The sequence below is a fragment of the Phaenicophaeus curvirostris genome, chromosome 2, assembly GCF_032191515.1.
Source record: "Phaenicophaeus curvirostris isolate KB17595 chromosome 2, BPBGC_Pcur_1.0, whole genome shotgun sequence".
NCBI lineage: Eukaryota > Metazoa > Chordata > Aves > Cuculiformes > Cuculidae > Phaenicophaeus > Phaenicophaeus curvirostris.
Genome location: NC_091393.1, coordinates 108,179,080 through 108,197,669, shown reverse-complemented (window position 1 = coordinate 108,197,669; position 18,590 = coordinate 108,179,080).

Sequence of the window (18,590 nt, the reverse complement as noted above, 5' to 3'; positions counted from 1 at the left end):
CAAGGTTGTGAAATGAAACAAACATCAAAATCCTGTTCACAGAGCAAGGAAAGCATTCAACACCCTCTGCCCCCAGCTTTCCCTGAGACTCTGCCTTGCCAAACAGCCAGTAAAATTTCAGTCATTTGGCTGGCATCCATTGATGTATGAAGACATTGTGTCATGTATCCATTGATTTTAACAATGCTTTTGACTACCTTCACATTCAAGGCACCTGTGCTGGGAGCTATTACTCCTCTTCAGCATCAAAAATCCTACCTCTGCCTGGGATTCACTGGCCGCAGCTATAGGCTCAGGTCATGGCAGGGCTGACCTGTGTGAGCTGGGGAGAAATGTTTTCCTGCTTGAAGAAGCACGGGCTAAGAAACAAGTCTAAATATATGACGGAAGTAGGAGGCAAGAGTGAGAGAGAAAGAAGGGCTTCTTGAGGACAGATCTTACTGGAATAGCAAGCCCTGTATTACAGCACAGGAGAAGTGCCTGATGGCTGTTTCTCTTGTGTTCTGAAACCCAGGACATATTTACAAAACAAACACTATGATAGTACCACAAAAATATTTGTGCTCATGTCATCAGTCCATCCACCTACACAACGTGTTTGTGCATGGACTTTAATTTTGACTAGTTGCTCAGGTTAGTGGAGTGGTGGTAGTAATTCAGCTCCTGTTGGTATTTACACACTGCCTTACACATTATAAGATAACAATATCGATATCAGTTAATCATTGTTGTCCTCCATACCACATAAGAGATTGCCTGAGCTTAGAAAAATAAGGCTACCAATAAGTAAAAGAACTGTTTTCTGAAGTATTTATTGAGCCAGTATCATCATATTTGCAAATCAGCACAGGTCTGCACAGATACTTCAGTGCTTTCTTGTGCCGGAAGCTCAGCATTTCAGCAGGTCTCAGATACAGATTAAGCATCATTCTGTAGCAAATAAAATCTGCTATTCTTCAGACCAAAAAGCTGTATTAAATGTAAGCAAATCAGATATTACCTGCAGAGGGTGCCATGGCAAGCCATGCATGAAAATAAGAACATAATGTTCAGGTGAGTTCTTTAATATTGAGTAAAACACACACTCCGCCTGAAAGGTATGATTAAATATACAGAGGGTTGTTGGATTTTTTTTCTTCCTCTTTAACTGCTTTGGTCTCTTTCTTTACTAAATCAGGATGGAAAGGAAAAAAAAAAAGAGCATGTTATAAATAACGAACTGAACTTAGGAGAGCTGATAAAATATGAATACCATTCCAAGGAGCTTAATGTGTCATAGCTGCATAATAGAAAAGGGAGTGGAGTACGTATGTGCCCCTGCTGCTTAACCGTAGGTTTGAAAGAGACTGGAAAGGCAGCACAAGTGGAAAATTCCCTTGTTGGCTCTTTTCCAAGGCATCTATTCAGCTCCTGAAAAAATATGGTGTTTTATTTGATATCGAGTGTATGGATTGGGCTTTTTTTGGTTTTTCTACAAAGAAACAATTGAAGAATGGAGCAGGACCCCAGAACGCAATGCCTTCTGCCTTTTTCTCCTGCCCCCTCCATTCCAATCCTTTATTATTTTTAAACCTCTCATCAAATCTGTAAAATGCTTTCTTTATACAACATAGACAGTCGTATATGTGATGGATAACAGAAAAGTGCATTTCTGTGATCATCCTTCGTCTCGGAGGTGAACAGTAGCCTAGTAACCAGAGGCTGCTAAATACTGATACCTTGATTCAGTGAGACGAGGGTAAACCTGCATCTTCCATCTCCAGGGGAATCACTGTATTAAATTTACATTAAAGTCAGCTGCATGACTAGCCCAAGGGTCATATTAGCATTTTTAATCCAGTAAGTTGGTCAGCGGAACATTTCTGTACTGTGACAATTATTCCAGTACTCTATTGTTAGAAATTAAACATTTATGAGAGATTTTGTAAGAGCGTATTAGCAAGAATAAGCTGGTAAAAAGCACAATAAGGGCAGAGTAGTATCAATATGTAGATCTGAGAGAGAAAATCAAACTGGATTCTTTTTATCTCAAAATGAAAATGGACACCGGGAAACTGGCAAGAACTTGAGTGAAAGGAATGTTCTATTTACTGGAAGAGACACAACAAAGCTAATGGTGACAAATGTGCTTAATCCCCCCTGCTCCTCTGCACTTGCTGGGCTTGCTGCATTCTCCTGCAGCCCCTTTCATCAGATTTAACGTTTGCTAGGGTAAAGCAGATAAATATTGTAGGCCAGAATCTCCATTTTTAGATGAGCACAACAGGCAGAGCTACTTGGATTTTACACCCTTGAGGTTCAAGGTTCAGTCACAAAACAGATGAGGGACTAATTGACATTTATTCTGTACTTGAAAGGAAACCAACAACCGTATGGTAAAAAGGATCAGCTGGGAAAAAGATAGTAGAAAATAGAAATACAGAAAACGCTACTTCACAGCTGTGTAAGCATGGAGGAATGAAAAAGAACCAGCCTGACGTGGCATTCAGATAGGAATAAAAATGGCTTTCACAGGCCATTAATATCTATTTGCCTGTACCCTAGATAATTCCATATGGATGAGGATGACCAAAGAAAAGCACTCAGCAAGCTAATAAGCGCTAATAAGCACATTTCTTTGAACTGAACAATACATTTAAGACCAGTCCAGCAATGACTTCTGTTAAGTTTCTCCCTTCTTCACCCAGAGGGTGCTAGAGCTCTGGAACAGGCTCCCCAGGGAAGCAGTCACGGCACCAAGCCTGACAATATTCCAGAAGCATTTGGACAACACCCTCAGACACCATGATGTGAATGTTGAGGTTATCCTGTGCAGGAGTTGGACTCAATGATCCTCGTGGGTCCCTTTCAAATCAAGACTTTCTACGATTTCCAACCCCTCTCCCCAGTCTTTTTAACTCATAAGACTGCCTTCTAGGAAAAAATGCTTTTATTGGCAAGGTGCTATCTACATGCTAATGTTATTTCAAGTATGTCTCTCTTCCATTTCTAGAAACTAGAGTGAATGGATAGCTTCCAAGCTGGGAATCTGGCTTTGTAGAAATTAGCTTCTACCATATACTTTTGCCTCAATCCCCCCATAAGCAAAATAAGAAAGGAATAGCTCTTTGATGTTTCAAAGTTTTTTAAAGAAAACTTCCTACAAAGGACTTGAGATGATACAATGTTTGGAAAGCTGATCATCTGTCTTTTGTCAGGCAGCTCCTGGCTGGATCTGGAAGGGAAAAGATGACTTCTGACAAGAAGAGAGGCAGAATAAAGTAAATGCTCTCAGAGACAAAGCAAGGGAATTGAAAAGCAGCTATTCCCATCAGATATACAGTACCAGTTCCTGGAATATCTCCCGCATTATACAATCACTCAGCCAAGAATCTATTGGTTAAATAATGTGCTAAAACACAAGTGTGGAAGAATCATATGTCTGTTAAAAAAAAGTTTAGAAAGAACTTTCTGATCTCTATTCAAGCCAAAAAGATCTTTAGAACACATTCACTGATTTTAGCAGTGATGTGCCAACTCCCAAACTAGAGCAATATATTTGAAATGAGTGGCTGACTTGAACTAAAGCCCCATGTTCCTGGAGGAGCACAAAGACTGCACAATGAGTCTGTACCTACCTCTTCAGAGAGCTTTGAAAAATATCTCTATATATAACAAGAAATTTCTTTAGCTTAACACTTACTCTTTTTTTTTTCATAGAATTTGAGGGTTTGGTGGGTTTTTTTGCCTTATTCTTTGCTGTTTTCTCTTCGAGGCTTGTTTCAGTGTATTCATGCCTTGTTTTTCTAGGGGTGGTAATTTTATTCTCATTTCCTCTGTTTAGCATCTTCAAGTCATCAATCTTATCAACATATGTTTACATCCATTCAGACCCCTGACAGTTTAAGATCTGATTTGGGCTGCAATATATAAAGACTCCAAGCCTTTCAAAAGCATTTGACACAAACAGCTATTACAAATGCACACACAGTCTCTCCCTGAAACAACAAGACATTTCAGCTGGAGCCAGGACAATGGCTTGCTGGTGGAAGAATTTGCAAGGTAAGGCACTGTCATGTTCACTGCACTGGAAAATTACTATTGAGCACTAGGAGTGCTCTCAAATCCAGCAGTCATGATACAATGCCAGACTCCAGAGAATTAAGCCACCTCTACAGTTTGCTTTCTGGGGTGGCTGGGAACTCTCCCAAGCCCTGGCACAAAGCAGAAGACACTAAAAAGCTGCTCAAACATGTATCTGAGTGCCCACTGTTTCAACAGCCCGTTACAGCAGCAGGGACTGGCAGGGCTCAGACTCAGCTGCAGCCCTTTCTCTGGACAGCCCCGACAGGAAGAATAGACAGTAGAATAAAAACCTTGATTCTTTGCCACCAAGAAATCCCTTTCCACTGAAGAACCCTCCCAGGGCTGCATCCATGGCTCTTGTGATTACTTTTGGCATCTGCAGGACATGGAACATCATGGCCAAATCATGCCAACAGCAAGTGTATTCAGAGCCTTCTACTTGGGGCACCCCTTTTACAGAAAAGTAAGAATTAAAGCAACATTTCTACAGCAGGGAAGAAAATAATTTTAAATACTTATGGTCTACTTCATTTTGGGCATAATGATTGAAAAGTTTTATGACTGTGCTGAACAAAATAGTTAAAGTTCTTCCAGAAGACTCACTTTTTTTTTTTTTCTTTTAATCCTATTCTCATGATGATTCTGTTGTATCATAAACACCCTCCATTTGGTTTTGGCTATTCATAATGTGGTTAACTCAGCAATAGTCTTAGAAAGACCAATTACCACTTATAGAATCATAGAATAGTTTGGGTTGGAAAAGACCATAAAGATAATTCCAGTTCCAACCCCCTCGCAATGAGCAGACAACTTCCACTGGGTCAGGTTGCTCAAAGTCCCATCCAGCCAGGCCTTGAACACCTCCAAGGATGAGATTTGCATTACTTCTCTGGGCAACCTGTGCCAGTGCCTCCCCACCTTCACAGGAAAACATTTCTTCCTAATATTTCATCTAAATCTCCCCTCTTTTAGCTGAAAACTGTCCCCCTCATCCTGTCCTTGCATCCCTGATCAAAAGCCTCTACCGAGCTTTCCTGTAGCCCCCTTTCAGTACTGGAAGGCTGCTGTAAGGTCTCCCCAGTGCCTTCTCTTCTCCAGCCTGAACAACCCCAACTCTCTCAGCCTATCTTCATATGGGAGATGCTCCAGCCCTTGGATGATCTCCGTGGCTTCCTCTGGACTCCCTCTAAAAGATCTATGTCCTTCCTGTGCCGAGGACCCTAGAACTGAATGCAGGGTTCCAGGTGAGGTCTCATGAGAGCAGAACAGAGCAGCAGAATCCCCTCCTTCTCACTGCTGGTCACACTTCTTCCGATGTAGCCCAGGATAAAGGTGAAACACTTCAGAAAGTAAGGTTAGGCTTTAAGCTGGGCTGCTTCAAAATGGACCACCAGGACTAATTTTTGCAGTTTTCCCTTTTCCCACGAGAATGCAGAGCTAATCATCAACTCCATCCTCTACTTGAAGGGGTTTGAATCTGCACCTCCTCTGCCAAAATAAAGACCCAGGCTACCAGGCTATGTAATATTTCAAGGTAGAACTTTGATAATATTTATACTATAAGTGTTCCACTTTGCATGAGGAGTGAAGAATGGAAAGAGTAGATAAACATGAGCAAGAACCACTTTATCCTTTGGTATAATTTGGTAGTCACCTAGGGAAGAGCAGACCCAGTAACAGCTTATTTCAATGAATACATAATGTTAAGTACATACTGGAGCAAGGACACGAACCCACTTCATGCTTCTCCCAGAGAGACTGCCTAGTCATTAGGCTGAGGTTGTATTTTTTCTTCTCCAGCCCAATAAATTATTAATTACTTAAAGCAAAGATAAAGCAGAGTGAAAACCTTCAAGCATATGTCACTCAGGCACCCATCACTGCAGAATAGCAGGTGATTATAGCAGTCAGCTGTAAAAGGCAGCAGATTCTCTAACTTTAGCCAAAGCGAACAGAGGTTTTCGACAGTATCAGAGCCCTGCATTCAGTTCTGGAGCCGTTAGCACAGGAAGGACATGGATCTGATAGAGGGAGTCCAGAAGAGGCTACAGAGATGATCAAAGGGCTGGAGCACCTCGCATTTGAGGACAGGCTGAGAGAGTTGGGGTTGTTCAGCCTGGAGAACAGAAGGCTCCAGGGAGACTTTACAGCAGCCTTCCAGTACTTAAAGGGGGCTACAGGAAAATTGGGTAGGGGGTCTTTATCAGGGAATGCAAGGATAGGACGAGGGGGAAGATGTTTAAGCTGAAAGAGGGGAGATTTAGATGAAATATTAGAAAGAAATGTTTTCCTGTGAGGGTGGAGGGACGCTGGCACAGGTTACCATCCCTGGAGGTGATCAAGGCCAGGCTAGAGGAGGCTTTGAGCAATCAGCCTATGTCAGGGGGGTTGGAGCCATATGATCTTTAAGGTGTCTTCCAAGCTGAACCATTCTATGATTCAATGATTGTTACTTCTTACTTTTGCAGCAACATTTTACTAGGTACTTTTCTCTACTCTTCCACATACTATAAGGAAACCAGACTGGAGATGGATGCTGTCCCGCTGCATAGTTTGTTAACTTCGCTCCTGAGAGGATCAGGGTTTCAGCTGTATTCCTCCCTCCAGCACCTTCTGCTAGTTAGCTGGAGCTTTTAAAACACTGGCTTTTTATGCATCCAGCTCCCTTCCTGAATTACACAGAGGACGCTGGCACTCAGGTCAGCACTATAGAGTATGTCCAGCAACAAGCACTTCAAAGCCAAAGCTGTAGTGTTGATTGATCCCTTCCACCTCTCCTTATACCCCAAGATGAACAAACTGGATCTAAAACAATAAAGGATGTTAAAACTCTATGTCTCTCTGTGAAAGAAAAGTAGTAATAATTCCCTTCTCCTCATCACCAGATGTTTCAAAGTTCATGTCCTTCCTGTGCTGATCACATTGGACAATCTGAAAAGCTTGCAACAAGCCATGGAAAATCATGCCACCTTCCTGCCTTTGTTACCAAAGCCTTCAAAGCTCTTAGAACAAGAAATAGCTTTCTTTTTTGTGCACGGTACATGCTACGAATCTGCACTTAATATCACTCTCCAGAGTTTCAAGCAAGATTTTTTGATCTTTCAGCAGATGCCTTGTATAATCTCATACTGCTAATGGTTTTAGGCAGTAACAAACAGCAAACTGTACCTGACTCAGCAGACTCTCACTTTCTATATGTATCAGCCCAATGAAAAATGCAGCATTTCCCTGCTGACTGTCCCTTTAAAACTTATATTGTGCCTTCAAATAAACAGGCAGAAAAAGACAGTTGTAAGGCAGGGGGAAAAGAAACAACAGAATTGTTTTTGACTTGGAAGCTGTCACATCAATGACTCTCAAACATCTGTCTGCAGACAAAAAAAACAAAACTAAGTCAAATAAAATATATATATATTGCTCACAGAAGCACAGGTCACAGTTCTGCCATCAGGTATCTTATATGGAATGGAAGAGTGTTGATAGAAGGTTTCAGTGTGACCACTCATTTCCTGTGTGTCTATCAGGCAAAAATATATTTATAGAATAATAGAGTGGTTTGGGTTGGAAAGGATCATAAAGATCATGCAGTTCCAGCACCCCTGCTATGGGCAGGAACACCTCTCACAGGATCAGGTTGCTCAGAGCCCAATCCAATCTGGCCTTGAACACCTCCAGAGGTGGGACAGCAACCATGTCTCTGGACAACATGTGCCAGTACCTCACCACCCTCACAGGAAAACATTTCTTCCTCGTATCTGATCTGTCTTCCTGGACTTCAGCAAAGCCTTTGACACAGTTTCTCACAGCGTTCTGCTTGAGAAACTGTCAGCCTCTGGCCTGGAGAGGCGCACACTCTCCTGGGTGGAAAACTGGTTGGATGGCCGGGCCCAGAGAGTGGTGGGAAATGGTGTGAAATCCAGCTGGAGGCCAGTGACAAGTGGGGTTCCCCAGGGCTCAGGGCTGGGTCCAGCCCTGTTCAATGTCTTCATCAATGACCTGGATGAAGGCATCGAGTGCACCCTTAGCAAGTTTGCAGACGACACTAAGCTGGGTGGAAGTGTGGATCTGCTGGAGGGTCGGGAGGCTCTGCAAAGGGATCTGAACAGGCTGGACCGCTGGGCAGAGTCCAATGGCATGAAGTTTAACAAGGCCAGGTGCCGGGTCCTGCACTTGGGGCACAACAACCCTATGCAGTGCTACAGACTAGGAGAAGTCTGTCTAGAAAGCTGCCTGGAGGAGAGGGACCTGGGGTTTTGGTTGACAGCCGACTGAATATGAGCCAGCAGTGTGCCCAGGTGGCCAAGAAGGCCAATGGCATCTTGGCTTGTATCAGAAACGGTGTGACCAGCAGGTCCAGGGAGGTTATTCTCCCTCTGTACTCGGCACTGGTGAGACCGCTCCTTGAATACTGTGTTCAGTTCTGGGCCCCTCACCATAAGAAGGATGTTGAGGCTCTGGAAAGAGTCCAGAGAAGAGCAACAAAGCTGGTGAAGGGGCTGGAGAACAGGCCTTATGAGGAGCGGCTGAGAGAGCTGGGGTTGTTTAGCCTGGAGAAGAGAAGGCTGAGGGGAGACCTCATTGCTCTCTACAACTACCTGAAAGGAGGTTGTGGAGAGGAGAGTGCTGGCCTCTTCTTCCAAGTGAGAGGGGACAGGAGAAGAGTGAATGGCCTCAAGCTCCGCCAGGGGAGGTTTAGGCTAGACGTTAGGAAAAAATTCTTTACAGAAAGGGTCATTGGGCACTGGAACAGGCTGCCCAGGGAGGTGGTTGAGTCACCTTCCCTGGAGGTGTTTAAGGCACGGGTGGATGAGGTGCTGAGGGATATGGTTTAGTGTTTGATGGGAATGGTTGGACTCGCTGATCCGGTGGGTCTCTTCCAACCTGGTTATTCTGTGATTCTGTGATTCTGTGAAATCTCCCCTCTATCAGCTTAATACCATTCCCCCTCATCCTATCCCTGCACTTCCTGATACAGAGCCCTTCACAACCTTTCTTGTAGTGCATTCAAAATACACTAAGATAGCCTCTAAAATTCATATGACAGTGGCCTACACCAAATATGTTTTTGACCTTGAGACACTGAAAAACTGAATATTTACCTCACAGCTAAATTGTCTGAAATCTCTAGTTCACATCTGAATCTTTTCAGGCCATTAAGACAGATCACAACATCCCTCCAGAGAGATTGTAGTGAAGTGGGTGTTGGTCTCTTCTCCCAAGTAAGTAGTGCTAGGATGAGAGGAAATGGACTCAAGATGTGCCAGGGAATGTTTAGTTTGGATATTAGGAAAAATTTCTTTACTGAAAAGGTTATCAGGCACTGGAATGGGCTTCCCAGGGAAGTGATTGAGTCACCATCCCAGGAGGTATTTCAAAGACAGGTACACAAGGTGCTCAGGGATATGGTTTAGTAGTGGACAGGTGTGATTGGACTTGATGATCTCAAAGATATTTTCCAACCAAACAATTCCATGATTCTATGATTCAGAGTAAGAAAGAAGTAATAAAGTGTCAATCAGCTTTAACATATTTTTCACAGAAAACTGAGAAGAAGAAAAAAGAAACAACAAAAAAAAATCAGTAGAGTCTGGAACTTAAAGGAAACCTTGCTCCAGTCTTTAAAACAAAAGAGGTGGTGAAAAAAGATGAGGATGGTTTGAAGCTTTGGAAGAGGCTGCCCAGGGAAGTGGTGGAGTCTCTGTCCCTTAAGGTGTTCAAAAAACATATAGACATGGCACTTCAGGACATGTTAGTAGGCACAGTGGTGTTGGGCTTATGGTTGGACTAGATGATCTTAGAGGTCTTTTCCAACCTTAATGCATTTATGATTCTTTGATTCTATGAAAAGATCCACTCTTGCTTTCTGTTCGAGCAACCATTGATACTTCAGAAGCTTTAGAATGATTTTCATTCCCCTATTTTAAACAAAGCCATCTGCTTTGCTGCTTTACTGATGGGTCCCTTAAACCTTTCTTTTCCGCTATAATTATTTTGAAAGCATCGCATGCAGTCTCTGCATCATACAGACCAGCTACACCAAAGATTCTACAGTTCAGTGGCAACTCCAGTTATTCATCTCATGGCTCTGGTTTTCCCTTCACATACATCACTTTTACAGTGCCATAAACCCACTGACTTCAGTAGAGGTACTCCTGATTTACGCTTATATTGCAGGGATAGGCTGTGTAGTTTCTGCACAGCTTGTTAGACTGAGGATAGAGCAGAGCCTGCTGGACCATGGTGGAGTAGATGTCTTTCCCTTGGCAAAGTTGTAGGAGGACTACCAGTCGTAGTGAGGGATACACCACAGTGCATTCAGCATCCAAGTGAGGATAAATGTCCGCAGCTTGTGGAAGCTTCACCTGTGTAAACATCTGAATTGTGGAAATACATGCAGCCCCACATCTTTCTCTTAGGAATCACACATCTCCTGTTCTAGATGTTACTTCTGTGCCTGCCTGGGGGTGAACACATCTGCTTCTGCAGGGGATCCCACCCATGGCATGGATCTTTGTCAACATCAGTCATTTTGTCATAGCAGGGTCCCCAAAAGAAGTAATACCAACAAAATGAATTCAAACTGTCTGAATACTGCAGCTGCTGTATATGATCTCAGTGAAAATTCAACAGTTACGAGTCTAATCAGATTTATGCACATCAAAACGACTACTTATGATACATGTAGGGTCTCGTCAGCCCACAAAAAATAGAAATCTATTTAATATAATAAAAAAATAAAGAAAGTGTCTTTCAACCAGCACAAATTTGATAAGTGAGGACTAAAAAGCCTTTCAGCTGGAAGAAATGTGTTAAATGAGGACTAAAATGGCAAAGCATATTTAGAGAAGGTTCTCCCAGACAAGGGAAATAAATATGTCAGGAAATTAATACAGGGAAATAGGGTAAATATTAGTAGAAATTTGTATCATCAAAGCCATTTTCTTTTTGGGTAAAACAGACAGGAGGAGGGTGCTAGTGAGCCTGAGAGACCTGTTTGAGACCAGGGGTAAAGGAGAAACATCAAACCAGAGAGTGTCCAGGGTCACTTCTCACATCTGCTCACACAGGCAGCTCTCTAACCAGGGCTTTGTTACATCAGCCCTCAGCTACAGCATCAAAGACCAGTCACAGCCTTATATGGCAGAAAAGTTTGCTTTAAAGTCAGAAGTTTTTGCCTTGTTTTAATATTATCTGCTGTTCCAAGTAGACTCAAGCAAGCCTGACAGCATGGCTTTTATGAAAATGACAAAATCCAAATAACTCGGTGGTGCTGACAAACCCTGTGGGCAACCTGCAATGAAAGCTACATTTGGCAGTCCCAGAGGCTGGGTTAAGCCTTCTGCTAGCTTGCAGAAGTCGGTTTGAGGGTGATTCTACAATTTACCATACAAATCAGATGATGATTCTTGTAATGGATTTTCTTCACTACCCTTTGGCAAAGCTCAGAGTGAGGAAGAAAATCATTGCCCTTCCAGCGTTTTTTTAGGTCACAAACTTCTGACTTCTGCACTCCCCATCCCATTTCCCCAGTTGTCCTAAAAGGATGATAGGTTTTTTTCTTCAGTACTGCTTTTTCTGAAACTGCATCTGAACCTGATGCCTAAAAGAGTCTTTACAAGATGCTATGTATGTTGGCTTTATGGCATGAGGCTATTAGGATGCTTACAGAGTGGCATGCTATTTTTTTGAGTGTTTAAGGACAATTTTGATGTCTTGGGATCTGCAGTCCTTCAGACCTTCAGCAGCAATGGCATGATGAGGTGTATTTGAAATAGAGAGTCAGGCTTGGAGGACAGTAGTAACAATAGCATAATAGATGGGAATCTGGAGCTTGAATTAGCAGTTGTACAACAACAGATTGAAATAAGAGTTATAATTTGCTGTTCCAAGTTTTATAGCTAAAGCTGCAATACTCCAGTCTTGCAAAACATCAGTCCCTGTTCAACTATCTTTAACTCTAAGTTAGTTTTACACCTGTGAGACAAGTTGAATCCTGATAGTCAGAAACCATATCTGGCAAAGGAGAATCTCCTGCATTCCTTAAGTATAGATGGAAACCAGCACAATCCATGTTCTTCCATTTCCCAGTCTGAGCTGTCTTCAATCTTGTTATTTTTTTAAGCTGCTATTTTTTTTAAGCTGCTATCAGCTTCAGCCTGTTTACATCTGCCAATCCATGACCCTCCCAACTCTCTCTCATCCATAAACCACAGATGCTTCCCACCCTCTGAATGCAAATTACTCATTTTCTAGTGGTACTGATAGATAGTAAAGCATCCCCTTGATGTCTTGTCCTTTCCTTTTTGCAAATATTTTATGCAAAAATAAAATACAACCAACCAACCAAGGAAAAACCCAACACCTTCAAGCTCCCTACAAGAGACTCTCATTTAAACTGTCATGGAAACTACAAATGGATAGACAGTTTATAATATAATTTTATTTCATCTATCTTACGCATTCATTTTCCTTCTAGTTTAATTAACTTTGTGAATAGAAGTGTTAATGATTTCTGTTTATCAGATTCTACCTATTTTTCTATTTATGAAGATGCACAGTTCCTCCACTTCATTACTTACAGGACTCTTGAGAATGTTTCGTACAAAAGTAGGTCATCCATTTGCTATGAACCGTAAACTCGGAGTATGTAATCACCAAGTACTCTGAGAAGCTGAGTGGTGTTATTTCTTTCCTGAATAAAGCCCTCAGAAACGCATGCATTTAAAATATTAAACCGTACTTTAAAAAATAACAAATATAAATTTAAAAAAATACTATTTTTTTTAGTGCTGGGTCCTGCACTTGGGTCACAATAACCCCATGCAATGCTGCAGTGTGGAGAAGCATGGCTGGAAAGTTGTCCAATGGAAAAAGACCTGGAAGCATTTGTCAACAGTGGCTGAACATGAGCCAGCAGTGTGCCTGGCTGGTCAAGAAGGCCAATGGCATCCTGGCTTGTATCAAAAATAGTGTGGTCAGCAGGAGTAGAGAAGGAATGGTACCCCTGTATTTGGTGCTGGTGAGGTTGCACCTCAAATACCATGTTCAAGTTTTGGGCCCCTCCCTACAAGAAAGACATTGGGAGCTGTAGCATGCATATTCAAAGGAGGACAATGGAGCTGGAGAAGGGTCTAGGGCACAGAGGTCTTGGGGAAAAGCTGAGAGGATTGGGACTGTTTAGCCTGGAGAAGAGGAGGCTGAGGGGAGACTTCATCGCCCTCTACAACTACAGGAAAGGAGGTTGTAGAGAGGAGGATGCTGATAACTTCAACCAAGTAACAAGTGATGAGTGGAAATGGCTTCCAGTTGTGCCAGAGAAGGCTTAGGTTAGATATTAGGAAAAATTTCTCTACTGAAAGAGGGGTGAAGCACTGGAAGAGGCTGCCCAGTGAAGTGGTGGAGTCTCCATCCCTGAAGGTTTTCAAAAAGCACGTAGACATGGCACTTTGGGACATGGCTTAGTAGGCATGGTAGTGTTGGGCTGACGGTTGGTCTTGATGATCTTAGAGGTATTTTCCAACATTAATGAGCCTATAATTCTATGATTTTGGTGAACACCTTCAGATTCCACCAGTTTGTCACTTATATGTGTGACAAGCATGTGGCAAAAGGTAACACCAAATGATGGAAAATGCTACGTTGCTGAATTTTAATTTTCAGCTTAGAATGAATTTTATCGCCGTATTCCTCTTTCTACTGCTGAGAAGTAATACAGCTGCCTAAGGCTTCATTCTTGGTTTTCTGACACTGTTTCTTAGGGAAAGCATCCACTGAATATGTCAACAAAAATTACTTTCAGAGAAAGGGCTGTAAAAGAGAAAGGTTAAAGTGAGTCAGCCCACAAAAACCTCAAGTACAAGCAATCTGTAAAAGCATTTTAATAAGTCTCCTTGAGAGTGATTTTCACTCCTAATTAATGTAATCTTACAAAATTAGTGGAAAAGATACTCTGTAAGATGTTCTTACAAAGGATTATATAGAAAATGCTGTGAATCTTCTTTTCTTGCATACAAGAAAGCAGCAAGATGCTTGAGTTGCTTAGAAAACTAGTCAGATTTATTTCTCAGAGTCCGCATTACACGATGACTTGAATGACATATGGCTCATTGAGAAAGCTGTTACACTTGTAAAGCCTTGTGGCTTGGCCAGTTGCATAGATTCAGATTTTTCAAGATTAGCGATGTAGCAATTCCTTGTCTATGTCAGTCACAATGTTTTACATCTGATGATTGGTTTTGATGAAGGGAATGAAACAATCGGTGTGTGTTATTACAAGGCCTGAAAAATGCAGGCTCTGAAAGGATTAAGATTCCTTTTTGAATGAATGGTGGGGGAAGCTCAACTGAGTCCAGCACAGTCACTCATGTGAAGTCCCAACCACATCAGTGGGAGCAGATACTTGGTGCAGATCAACACACAGCCGCTTAAGATGATTTACACCAGTCAAGCACCTGCTGCCAGCAGTTTGCTGTAGCTGCCCGCAGTTCTTCTACAGGCATTGATGGGTTGACTGTTAAGCAAGAGTGGGTGTACTCCTTATGTTCCCACTTCTACTTGGAGGGGGCATGATTTGAGACCAGGTAGCGTCAGTGTACAGAAGTGCAATTACTTGCACTCTCAGTACAAGGTGAGAAGTGCTGCAGTGGTCATGGGTGGTAGAGGACTGTCTGGGCTGAGGAATTCCACCACATCTTGCTTAGCAGAGTGTGCTGTGCCCCTGCTGTCACTCATGGCAGGGAGGTGCCAGAATTTGCTCATCAGAGCCCAAAATCTGAATTCCCTGGGATCCCTCCTATTCCCTGCTCCAAGTACCACTGAAAATTGTAAAAAGGAGTTGCAATAATTCTTGTATTGTTGGTCCCAAGAGGAACAAAATGCAGCAAATTTAGCCTCAAATGCAGCAGGTTTTCTGTGACTCTTTATCTGCCATAACTGAAAGCAAGAAAAAAAAAGACGAGCAGTCTCCAGAAAAAAATAATCTTCTTTCAATTAGTGCTTATGTTCTAACTCAAGTTCTCCTCCTGAAATGCTCTCTACAGATTTTCCCATTCCAGAGGAAATATAGTAAGCCTATACTAGCCCAATCTGTCTTTGATAACAGAAGAAAAGCTACATTATTAATATTTGAAGTCAAGAAAGAATAAACAAGTATGACAGAGAAATTAGATACTAATTATACTTGTTCTTGCTGTACCCCTAAAGTGAGCACACACATTTCTTCCACTTCTACTGAGATGCAATCAATAACACAATCTAAATTACTAGAAAAAGAATACAGGAATAAAACCTAGAAAACTTTGTTAAGTATCTGTATATAACCATAGTGTTTGAATAAGACAGGCAGTCCTGGTCCCCCCTTTCCAAAATGCTACAGTAGAAATGGAAAATTTTTGGAAGAGAGTAATAAGAATGGTTTAGGTGCAGGGCAATGAAAAGCCATGAAAATGATTAGACAGCTGGAGCACCTCTGCTATGAGGACAGTCTGAAAAAGTTGGGCTTGTTCAGGCTGGAAATGAGAAGGTTCCTGGAAGACACTTAAAGCAGCCTTCCAGTACTTAAAGGGGGCTGCAGGAAAACTGAGGAGGGGCTCTTTATCAGAGAGTGCACGGATAGGACGAAGGGAGAACGGTTTTTAGCTGAAAGAGGGGAGATTTAGATTAGATATTAAGAATAAACTCCTCGCTATGAGGGTGGTAAGGCACTGGCACAGGTTGCCCAGAGAAGTCACGGATGCCCCATCACTGGAAGTGTTCAAGGCCAGGTTGGATGAGGCTTTGAGCAATCTGATCCAGTGGAAGGTGTCCCTCTGCATGGTAGGGATGTGGAACTGGATGATCTTTAAGGTCCCTTCCAACCTAAACCATTCTATGATTCTATGACAAATTCCACATAAGAGATGAATCAACAGACAACAACCTGAAACAAAGACGTCTAAAGGGAGTTACGATGATGTACCCTTCTAAAACATTTGAAGATTACTCTCTTGAATATCTCTTCTCTGCATAAAAGCAGGTAAATATATATCTAAAACAGTACATTTCTCTTAATTTCCATGTATAACATCCTTTTATTCTCTACAAAGTCACCAGTAAACACCCTGACAAGGTAAAATTGGTGAGGTCTTTCAAATATTAAGAATGACACAACAGCTCCTAAACACCTTTCTACGAGGCCTTTTCTAAGTCCTCTTTCTACTGAGGGGATGAGGAGCATCATGGCATAGTTAGTTTTATTCTGGCCCAAAGCGTGCTTGTTAACAGCATTGCCTCTTTTCTTTGAGTTGCAAGCACTGATGCTAGTCACTCAGCAGCACCACAGTAAACAGTCATCCTACCACACAGCAGCAGATAATCAAACTGTCTGTAGCCTCCTGAAAACTGCCAGAGCAGCTGAGGACTCCGGGCTAGGTCCTCTGCTTATATGATTTGAAGTAGTTTGATTTATTCACTGTTTCACGCCAGCTGAGAATCTGACCCTTTCTTGTGCTTCCCACTGGAGCTTATTCAAGCAACAACTCAAAACTAAAATTATGCAAGTGCTTGGAAATAAAACTAAAAAATAAGTATAAATACTACATTTTGATATGAGCATACTATATTTTTTAAGTTTTCCAGCTGAAACTACCATAATTAAAATTCCCATTACTATAATTTGCTGTCACAAGAAAATAACATTATTTTTGTATAGGCAATTAGTACTGCATGAATAGGAAATTTAGCTGACTTTATGCTGCAAATATTTTCAAATACATTATGAGATTTAATTCCATAGTAGAAACTTAACTTCATTAAAAAATTATTTGCAGAAACTCTATTAAACAATTGGAAAAAGGCTGAGCATTCAAATTGTCTCAAGAATAGAAACATAGCTTTGAAGGAAACGTGGTGTTTACCTACCAATTCTAAGAAAACAAACCATAATTTAAAAAAGAGTAGCAAGAAGAGAAGTGAAAACAGACATATTTTATGTAAAGTCTAGAAAGTCTTCTCAGTACTACACTAAATACAGAGGGAGTTTACTTTATCAGTAAGTGATGGTACTTTTACTTTTCTATCAAAATGATCACCTTTGAACTTAGATGGATCCACAACATCCATCATCAACACAGTATTCCCTTTGCCCAAAATGATTTAGAGAACTGGTTTTCCACTACAACTGTACCTTCCCTCAGTCTAAAATCAGTCTTTCATGAAGGACTCATGACTGAAACCTCCTAAGTGAACTGCAAGTTTGTTACCATTTTCAGGTACCATTTTCATCTATTTTGCAGTGACCCCCGAAGACAGCAAGGCCAGACTCTGGACTATACAATGATACAATTGGTGCAGGAACAAAAGGAACTTACTTTCAGTTTTGTGGTTGGGTTTTAACTAGGGACAAGTCAACCTGTGGCAAGGCAGGAACATCCCCAAGCCAGTCTTGGATTAAACCATCACAGCCTGAAGTGAGGAAACAACAGGAAAAAACAGCTATGACATGTGTCAACTCCTTGTTACAGAACCACACAGAGGACCAGGATTGTCTCAAACACTTACAACAAATAATTTTCTCATAAGTGCAATTTTTGTTATATAGCTTGCTCCTGAAAATCATAGAATAGTTTGGGTTGGAAGGGACTCTAAATATCACCTAGTTCACACTCACATCTGGACAGGAATATTTGCTGAGTAAGAGCTACTCAGGATGAGCTGAATTTTCACAATCTCACTTTTCAATTCAAAATGTGATGATGATAAAGACTGGTTTCTGGTCCAAAGAAATTGTACATATGTGCTGGATGAATTTTTGTTTAAACATGAAAGGAACATTGTTATATCAGTAGAAATATAACAGATATTATGTACTTCTTTGCCAAAATACTTTCAGTGGAGAATTGGCTCATCAAAAACCAGTTGTTTAAGCGAAGCCGATCTTGGTCAGTTAAGAGAAATCTGAAGTATTCTTCTAGCTTGTATTAGTTACTGGAAATACCACAACAGGCCAGCTACTTCTGCCTGTGCTTCAAAAACCTACACTTTGTGATATGTGAAGAGGGACTGAGGGATGCTGGAGACAAGTCCATCTTTCTGATGCCAATTAGACATCTGCAGCTCTGTTCTTCTGACTCCTTTCTACAGGCTGATCCAGACAGAGTGCCCAGAGCAGAGGGGGAGAAAAAAAGCTATCCCAATATGTGAAAACTTATTCTACATGTTATTAACACTTCTGCAGTTATTTGCATTCATTTTCTCCTTGTTTAAGAAATACAGAATGAAAATCTACCATTCCTGCAGATGGTGGAAATGCACAGAAAACTAACAAAGAAAGGCTTATATATTGGTAACGCTCTATCCTCGATATTTAGTATAAAGTTACTTAGCATCTTGTGGTTCCAGAGCCAGTAATAAGAGAGTTGTGCCCTGGAAAATGCTTTAATCTGAGAGAACAATTGCATTGGCATGCAATAATAATATATCTTAACGCTATATATCTTTAATATCTTCATCAATGATATAGACAGTGAGACCAAGCGTGTCCTCAGCAA